General features: G+C 50.5%; 1 protein-coding gene across 2 annotated transcripts in view; it reads right to left on the minus strand.

Annotated features, from left to right (window-relative positions):
- The window catches only part of RHBDF2 (rhomboid 5 homolog 2), a 78,001-nt gene extending 76,631 nt beyond the window's left edge, over positions 1-1,370 (minus strand). The window contains exon 1 of one of the 2 annotated variants that reach the window (XM_026654430.2): positions 1,307-1,370. The gene's annotated coding sequence lies outside the window, so the exon portion shown is untranslated. Of the gene's footprint in view, positions 1-173; positions 244-1,306 lie in introns of those variants that run through there. The other variant, XM_026654429.2, reaches the window with a different exon arrangement.
- Between the last annotated feature and the right edge of the window lie 8,039 nt (positions 1,371-9,409).

Genomic DNA, 9,409 nt, shown 5'->3' on the forward strand with positions numbered 1-9,409 from the left:
TCCCTGCCCCCTTCCCCCTACACTGCCCTCCTCTCCCTGCCCCCTTGAGCTCCCCTCTCTACCCCCTTACAATCCCCTTAGCTGCCCCCTTACAGCTGCCCTTTACAACTCCCCCCGCCCGCCTGCCCCACCACTCCCCCGTGACCCCTCAGAGGCAGCGGAGCCCAACTCACCTCCGTGCCCCGCACAGGATCCGTCCCGTCCCTCGGGCCGGCTAAAGGAGAAACTAGGCGGAACTCGCCACCCTCCCTTCCTCTACCTGGGGAGGTGGGCGGGGCTAATGGGAACGGGGCGGGGCTGCGCTGGGAGGAGGGGAAAGGCATGGCCAGGCTAATTGGGGCGGGCGGGACGTTGGTTGTTAAGGCACGTGGGGTGGAGAAAGTCTCTTCCCCTCCCCACAGACAGACAGACAGACCCACCCACCACTACTCCTCTCCCCCGGCAGGTCCCCAGGCCGCGCCCTGCCCTCAGCATGGAGGGAGGCGTCTCTGGTCTGGGAACAGCCGGTTCACTGGGCACAGAAAACGCTGTGGCAATTCCTCTCTCTCCCACGGGAGCGTTTCTCTCTTCGGCTCGGGCTCTGCCCCCAGCAATCCGTGGGAGTTAGGTGCCCCCAAGAGGGGCTGGGGCTTAACCTCTCTCTGCCTCCCTTTGCCCATAGGAGGCTAGCAGCATAGTGGTCATTACAAGCAAGGGGGTGAAGTTAAGAAATGGGAATTTTAGAGTGAATACCCGGAAAACCTTCCTGAGCGGGAGAGATTTCAATCGGGACGAGGGAGCCCGGGGGCTGTGTTACTGAAAGCTGGAACTGGACTAATTCACAGGAATAATCCTGCACTGAGAGCAGGAGGAGTTTATTCATAATTTGTTTCTGTCAGTAATATCGATCCTGTGAAAGGGGATAATAATCCTTAGGTTCTACCTCACCAGAGCATAATTAGGCTTAATTAGCTAATGTTTGTACAGGGCTTTGGAAGTACAAAGAGTGTCATAAGTGGGTAGTGTTACTTGTAAGGACAAAAGGCAGAGGGAGGGAATCATGAATACACACACACACACACACACACACCCCACCTACCTACCTACCTTCTGTAGTATCTATCCATGGCTCTAAGGAGTCAGTAACTCTCCAGCCCCAGGAAATACATTTTTCTTAACTTTGCCTCTGTGTTTTAAGTGGTCTGCATTAGCATTCACTGAATATATTATGATGTGCTATTTACTCACCTTGCCCCGGTGTCCTGAGGATGACTTGGTTACTGCTAGAATTGTGCCAATAAAAGAGCTAAGTATTATTTTACGTTACCTCTGTCTGCATCTTCAGGACCTTTATGTGGCTTTCACCCTCTCTTAGGAACGTCCCATGTTACTGCCTGATGGGAAAGGAGACCTGTCGAGGTTTGCTGCTCCATAGAACAGAGCGCAGTGTTGATGCTCTGGGCTGGGGAGACTGGAAGTGAATAGCAGAGACAGGGTAGGGTGGGGCTTATTGGAATAGCTGCTCATGTCCAGGCATGTTCAGTGGCAGCTAATGCAGAGCCACTTCGAGTATCATCAGATGTTTGATTGCATCAGGGCTTTGTTCCCTTGTAAGGTGGCCCTTCTTCCAAAATCAGCCTCAGATACTGGAGCCAAGTTTACTCTGGGAGCTGGATTATAGAGTAATTAGTGTTTGCTCTTGCAAAAATGGCTTAAAGAAGAGGATAAATTAAAGAGTAGGAAATATTCTGTGTATGGCATACAGGCTTATGGTTTTGGGGTTTGTTTGGGGTTGTTTTTTTTTTAATCCTAAATTTAAGCTGGTTCCGTTTCTAAAGATGAAGTTGGTTTCTAGCAGAAATCTTTCATTGTCGAGTTAAGATCCGTGTATGGGTTTTACTTGTGGCGCTCTTTGATTTGAGGAATCATTTCCCAGTTTTGCCGTACAACTTGTTGTTGTAAATAATTGACCCCATGCCACAGTTTGCACCTTGGCCTTAGACATAATTATTTTACTTATAGCTGTGCCTTAAGGCCCCAGCCAGGATCAGGGCTTCACTGTACTGTGGACATATACTTAGTGGGAGATAGTCCCTCCCCCAAAGCACTTACAGTTTAATTAGACACAACTGACAAAGAGGATTATTTCCCCATTTTACAGATGGTGAACTGAGAGAGGTTACACCTATGAACTGAACACAGGTCTTCTGGGTCCTGCATCAGTGCCTTAACCGCAGGACCAGCTGTAGGCACTGAAACTGTGAGGTTCATTCAGCCCAGACCAGTAATAGCTTGTCATCAGGGCCATTCAAAGGGCTGTGTGGAACAAGTTTGATGGTCTACATTCGCTAAGCAGTCTCAGCAGGGAGGCTGTGGGTCAAATGGGCCATGGAGAACAAACTCCACTTCCTCTCTTAGGGCTTGTAATGTCTATAGTTATTCCACTATAGCTATGACAGTCACTTTCCCTGTGTAGACAAGCCCTTAGGCTAAGTCTGTGATGCCATTATACCTGAGTCAGGGGGACTTGGTTACAAAGTGGTTAAAAGCTATAGTGTAAATGCGACCTACTGTAACTGGGATTGTCTGAAGCTTTAGCCCAGTTACAGGATACAGTTAGGCTTCATCTAGACTTCTAATCATAATGGGACCATGCAGGGAACCAAGAGGTCCCTGGTCCCTCTCCTGATCAGAGTGGTTATTTGGGGGAGAGGGGGATGCGAAGATCCCGCTGCTGCTGCTAATATTCTCATAACTGGGAAGAGCTGTAACCCGGCCCTGTTGGGGTGTGAAACTGAGCAGTGAAATCCTGATACCGAAAGCAACGCGGTTCAAGTGTACAGTATTCTCTCCATTCGTAACCAAGTGCGGGGGGAACAGACCCCTACACGGCAAGGCAAAATGATCCCAGGCACGGCCTCCAGCCACTGACTGTATAATAAACCACTCTAGGCAGAGCTGCAGGCTGGGATACGAAACGATCTGCAGGTGGGTATTGTGGGCCTGAGCTGCAAAGACTAAATGCAGCCTTTCCCCATGTGTGGGAGTGTTCAGACCAGCCTGTGGTGGGAACAGTCATTCTTCATGTGACTGCTCAGTGCGAACAAGGCTCGGGGAAGCCCTTTGTGCCAGCCCAGGCTGGGAGCTGGGGAACCAAAGGGACGGGCTGTTTGCGGCATCCTCACTAAAGAATCTACTTTACATTCATTCTGATTGAGTCCTGTCTCTTTTTTACTGTTAGAGATACTGCAGGGTCCACCGTAGGGGTAGGCACAAGGCTTGGATCTAAACAGACCTTTCCCAGAGGTTGGGGAGGAGGGTGTTCAGACTGGTGCCCATTTGCAGCAGGAAAGCAGGGAGAGTGTAATGGGGAACTATAGTAGGGCTGTGCAAGTCCTGTGTGCGATAGGGGCTGGGCAATAAAGAAGCATGATAAATACCCAGCCAAAGTCATAAACACGCTGCATTGAGGTGCCTGAGTGCTAATTATGTGGCTACCGTGGAGTGGTTAGTGCACCCAGCAGTGCAATGGGAAGGTGCCGCCGAGTATCTGAAAACAGCCCTTTGCAGCAACATAGTTAGATCGAAGTTCCATAAAGTGTCAGCTGGGCTGCAGGCCAAAGTAATTGCGGCTAAGCTGATCAGAAAATAGATGCTGGGAAAACACAAAGAGCCCTGTACCCAGGATGTACAGTGGAAGAGCTTTAATCTGAGTGGGGGTGACTGCACCATCACCCTAAAAAACCCACTCGATTGCCCACCGTGGATTTAACCGGCGGGACTCACTGCCACTAGATATCCTGGAGAAGGAGATTACCATGAATAATAATATCCACAGTTCCACTAGCTGGGACTGAAACCCTCCTGCTTCAAGATAGAATCCAACCACTAAGTGTTTGGGGAAGGAACTACTGCGGGGGCAGGCTAGTGTGTCGTTGTCTATTATAGGGTTCTCCCACCTACCTCTGAAGCATCTGGAATTGGCTGTTGTTGGAGTCAGGAGACCTGACCAGCTGGATGGTTGGCCTCATCCACTGTGGCAGGTCCTATGTTCCTACCGTGAGCACTCGGACTAGAGAGGGGGCTGTGCTGCAAAGGTCTCATGGGCTCTGAAATTCCCTCGAGGCTTGAGGGTGTTGTGGAGGGGGGGAGGTTTTGGTTCAGGTCCCTCTTCAATGAGTAATGAATGGGAGATTTTAGGAGGAGGGATAAAATCCAGTACTATTCCATGCTCACCGTGCCTGCTGCAGTTTCATATCAGGATTTTATGGGTTTTCGAACACTTCTCATGCTGCAGGTGGTCCTACGGGAAAGAAGATGCTCCGTTTTATTAGAGGGGACATCTGTTCAGAAGGGGTTGAGTAAGGATTTTCCCTCTCTCAGGAAGGGGAAAAAGGCTCTCACCTTCTAAATGTAGGTGCCCCATTTGCCAAGCCTTTCCAGGATGCTCTATTGCTCTGATTCCCAGGGCTGGACAGGAAGGCTAGGGTTGCTCAGAAGTCAGCAACGTATTTGAATGAGTGGAGTGACACATACAGGGGACACCACAGGTGTTTAGATACCACCACGCTGAGGGACATGGTGTTAGAACCTGGGTAGATAAATATTCCTGAGCCATGGCTGGCCACCGCAGGCAGAGGAAGATCATCCTGCCTGGAAGGGAGGGGAGCGAAACTTACTTTCTAAACATCTCTGGCAAGTGTTTCCTCTGATGGCCTATGATCCAATTATAAGACAGTGTCACCATCTACTGGGAGTGCTAGGTAATGCAGTCCCTGTACCATCCCTGCACAGGTTCTGGGATTAGTTAAGATTTAGTTCACTGATGTTTCATCAGTTCTTGGGGCTCAAAAAAAGAGTGTTTCATGCCAGTGCCAATACAGAGTTTTAAATAAAGGTGACATGGAGGAAGGATGGTAGCTATTTGCCTGAACTCTGAGATGGGCACCACAATCTCACACATCTAAGGGATAATTTTAACCATCCCACTAAGTTTCTCTTCAAGCTTTAACCTTTGTTCTGCCGGAGTCTGGTTAAAAACATAAACTCATAGCACACATTCCCATAGCAGTGGGTCAAATTCCCTCTTCTTCTGGATTATGAGAGTCATTATTACGGACATGATTATGAGATCAGATCAAGGCCCCACAAGGAGCACAGGTGGAACAAACCTTGTTGGCTGAGCACAGGCCCAGGAACCAGGAACTCTGGAATTCTAACCCCAGCTCAGGCAAATTTTCAAAGGTGGCTACTGATTCTGGGCCTCTCAGTTTTGGGGGGTCCAATTTGCTTAATGTATAGAGATGTCCCACACTGACAGCTCCCACTGCAGTTTATGGGAACTATCGATCCTCAGCGGCCCCTCAGAAATGTGGTCTTGGGTGTCTCTAAGTGGACACCTAAAATTAATGGACATTTTTGAAAACTGTGGGCCTTGGTGTTCATATTATTAGCCACTGTCCTTAAGAGTATTAATTGGTTAAGCCCAGACATATGGTACCTACTGGTATTGTAGCACCCACATCATTTCACATTAAGCTAGCGCCTTTCATCCTAAGGCTCCTCCGACACTTGAATGGAGCGATGGGAGCTTTAAATATTTGGTGCCTGCACTTTTGAGGTCTGACTCTGCAGCATTCTTGGAGGGCTAAGTTCAAAAGACTTGATGGATGGCAGATGTCACAGCTGGCATTGGAGGCTTGCGATAAGAATGGAGTAGGGTGGTTGCGACTGGTAAGACGGGCTAGGTTCACTTCTATTTTATTGTGTTCTCTTCCTGTTGTTCTCATCCCATGAAAGTCATGTTGTGAATCCAAAGGGCAGGAGTAATGTACTTGGCTCTGGAGAGAGAACACGCAACGACACAGTGAATCCACCACTACAACACAGCCCCTGTTTAACAATCCCCTGCAACATTACAGAACACTTCCTTAGGACAGGAAGTGAAGAATCCAGTTAACCAAGAGAGGGAATTTAGGTCAGCAGTATGTAATTAGCTTCAATGGACTTCAGCCAGGACATGAGGGCTAGCATACAGTTCATACCCCTTTTATTATGGAAAGTGCCATGGCATCTTTCATGATCAAATGTTTGACTAGTGCAGTCAATGAGACACGGCAGCTCAGAACCACTAACAGCAGCCTAGGGAGTAGGTTCAGAACTGACCTAGAAGAAAGTGTGTCACCAATTGACGGTTCCCTGTAACAAGAGGGGATTGCTTGGAAGTCTCCCATCCAAGTCCAGACCTGGCCCTCAGATCTGGGAGGCTCAGAGCACAAGGCAGTATGATGTACAATAGGCCCAAAGATGCAGGAGTAATGTACATAGCCTTTACCATCCTCGTACTCAGCCTTTAGAAGTCCTCGCACATCTGGTGTATTGGCTTTATCCTTGTATAGCTGCTGGGAGATTTCCCATGCCCATAGAGTCTTGGCAGCTGTTCTTAATTCTATGCACCATCTGCAGGACATCTCAGGACACCATCTGATATCTTGTCCCCTGCTCTTTATAATATCTATGCAGTTTCCCATATCCCCAGGGCTTACTCTCTGTGTACAATGTTTGTTCGAATTCCCATATCACTGGTGCCTTCTCTGTCACTGTATAGTAATAAAATAAGACTCTCTTCCCCCCCCCCCCCCCAGTGTATCTGCTACCATTCCCATGCAATCTCAATAGCATTTTCCATGTCCTGGTGTCTTTCTAGGTAATATATACCTGTGGGATTTCGCTCTCCTCATTTTGCCAGTTTTCTCACCTTGAACAGCAGAGGGCAGACTGAGCCTACTTTGGTTCTTGGTTGGAGTAGCAGTAAAGATTATTTCCAGACCAGAACGTAGGGCCAATGTCAGAGGCTTATATCATAGCAATAAAAATGCCTACATGTGATATAAAAGCCTAGCTTTACAGCCTATGGCAAGTCTGATATTACAGAGTGTCTCCACCTTGCAGTCTCTTATCCAAAAATGTCCTCCGCCACCAAAGGACTTAGGAGCAACCAGAGATGGGTGAGACTGCCAGGTTTTAGAGCAGGGGTGGGCAAACTATGGCCCGGGGGCCACATCCGGCCCTTCAGATGTTTTAATCTGACCCTCGAGCTCCTGCCGGGGAGCGGGGGCTGGGGCTTGCCCCGCTCCGCGCGTGCTGTGGCTCCGCATGGCTCTGGGAGCAGTGGCATGTCCCCCCCTCTGGCTCCTACGCATAGGGGCAGCCAGGGGACTCTGCACACTGCCCCTGTCCCAAGCGCCCGCCCCCACAGCTCCCATTGGCCAGGAAGCCTGCAGACTGGGCAGCGCGCAGAGCTGCCTGGCCATGCCTCCGCATAGGAGCCGGAGGGGGGACATGCCGCTGCTTCTGGGAGCTGCTTGAGGTAAGCATTGCCCAGAGCCTGCACCCCTGACCCCCCCTGAACCCCAACCCCCTGCCCTTTCCCTGATCCTGCTCCCTTAGCCCCTTGGTCCCAGCCCAGAGCACCCCCCTGCACCTCCAACCCCACATCCCCAGCCCTACCCCAGAGCCCGCACTCCCAGCTGGAGCCCTCCCCCCCATCCTCCACCCCCTGCCCTAGTCCGGCGCCCCCTCCCACATCCTGAACTCTTCATTTCTGGCCCCACCCCAGAGCCCTTACCTCCTACCGCACCCCAACCCCCAATTTCGTGAGCATTCATGGCGCACCATACAATTTCCATACCCAGATGTGGCCCTCGGGCCAAAAAGTTTGCCCACCCCTGTTTTAGGGCTTGTCTCCACTTATAATTATTCAGGAGTAGTTATTTTGGTAAATGTCCAGATGTAGACAAACCTTTAGAGTCAGACATTTGGCCAGGCCACTTAGAGTGGTTGCAGACCCTTTCAGATAAACACTTAATAAAAAAGAAGGGGGAAAACATAGACAAAAGGATTTTGAAATCATTTAAAATTGTGCAAGGAAGTGGGATAAACTGATTATCCCAGTTCCTTGCCCCAGATTCTGTTCGTCTTCTGTTTTCAAGTGAATTCAGTGTGGACAGAGTGCCCTGAAGACTGAAATCAGCTGATTGTCCACAGAGCAAGCACAGCCCTCGGGAGTGACAGAGCAAGTCCCCCCCCCCCCACTGTCCTATCATTTACCTACCCTGGTGGGGCAGGGGTCTTTTTGAGGGAGGACAGGGGAGTTCAGGCTCCATGGCCCCCTCAGTTCTTAGCTGCCATTTTGGGCCTATGAGTGCCAGCGTTAACAGTGAATCTCTTGGCTGCCCTTGTGTGTGTCACCACATTATTCCTGCTGCAATGTTCTCTCGTAGTTTCTGAACCAGGTCGACAGCTCAGGGCACACCCTGCCCACCTTACACTAGCAGTCTTACTGGGCCTGATTTTCAGGGGTTTGGAGCACCTTCATCTCCAGCTGAGGTCAGTGGGAGCTGTCAGTGCTCAGCACCTCTGAGAATCAGATCCATTGGCCTCATCCACCTACCCTGGGACACTAGGGTCCCAAATGGGATTTTCTGGTGTAACGCGCTGGTCAAATACCCCTTGATTTCCCACAAGAGGGAAAAGCCAATCCCAACTGATGACGCCTCCAGGCTGGAGAACAGGCCCATTGGCGTCAAAGGGGTGGCTGGGAGGAGGGAGCTGGGTAAGAACTGGTTGGGAGAAAACTGCCCATTTTTGGAGCATGAAGTTGCAGTTTTTTTGACCCCAGAAGGTCAGTGTGTGATCTCTGCCTAACATGCGGATCTGTATTGTATCGTCTAGGATTACTTGGTCCTGTCTCAGTGCAGGGGGCTGGATGTGAGCACCCCTTGAGCTCCCTTCCAACCCTACGTTTCTATGAGCCTTTCCTTGCACTCCCCTCCATCTGTTGCATTTCCCTGTTGTCTCTTGGCTTTTACTTAGATTGGAAGCTCTTTTGGGCAAACACCACCTTTCAGTTTTGTGTTTGTCCAGCACCTCGCCTGGGGTCCCGGAGCCAAGACTGGGAGCTGCCACCACAGCAACAGAAGAACTCAGGGGGCTTTTGCATCCAACCAGTATTTCAGCGGGAAAGTTGATCTTCAGCCCCACGTTTCCAGAGGGACGTTTTGGAACCGTGGTCAGAACCCCAGCTGGCGCTCTGGGCTCTCATCCCGGCTCGGCCACTGCCTTGGCCCAAGCTCCTCAGCTTCTCCGTGATTCATTTTCCCCACCCATGAAAAGGGGATAACAACACCGACCAAGCGCAGTGTTTATCTACTTGCGTTTCAACCCCATTCATCCCATACTACGGCGGTTCTCAAACCTTAGCCAGCCAAGGACCTCCATTTTGATTTAAAAATTTTCACGGACCCCCAAACCCCACCGCTCAGCCACAGGCCCCGCCCCCACTCCACCCCTTCCCCCAAGGCCCCCACACCCACCCCACCTCTTCCTGCCCCCGCTCCACCCCTGCCCCTCCTCTTCCCTGCCTCTTTCC

The sequence above is a fragment of the Terrapene carolina genome, unplaced genomic scaffold (assembly GCF_002925995.2).
Source record: "Terrapene carolina triunguis isolate 2854851 unplaced genomic scaffold, T_m_triunguis-2.0 Scaffold192, whole genome shotgun sequence".
In the NCBI taxonomy this organism is placed as follows: domain Eukaryota; kingdom Metazoa; phylum Chordata; order Testudines; family Emydidae; genus Terrapene; species Terrapene triunguis.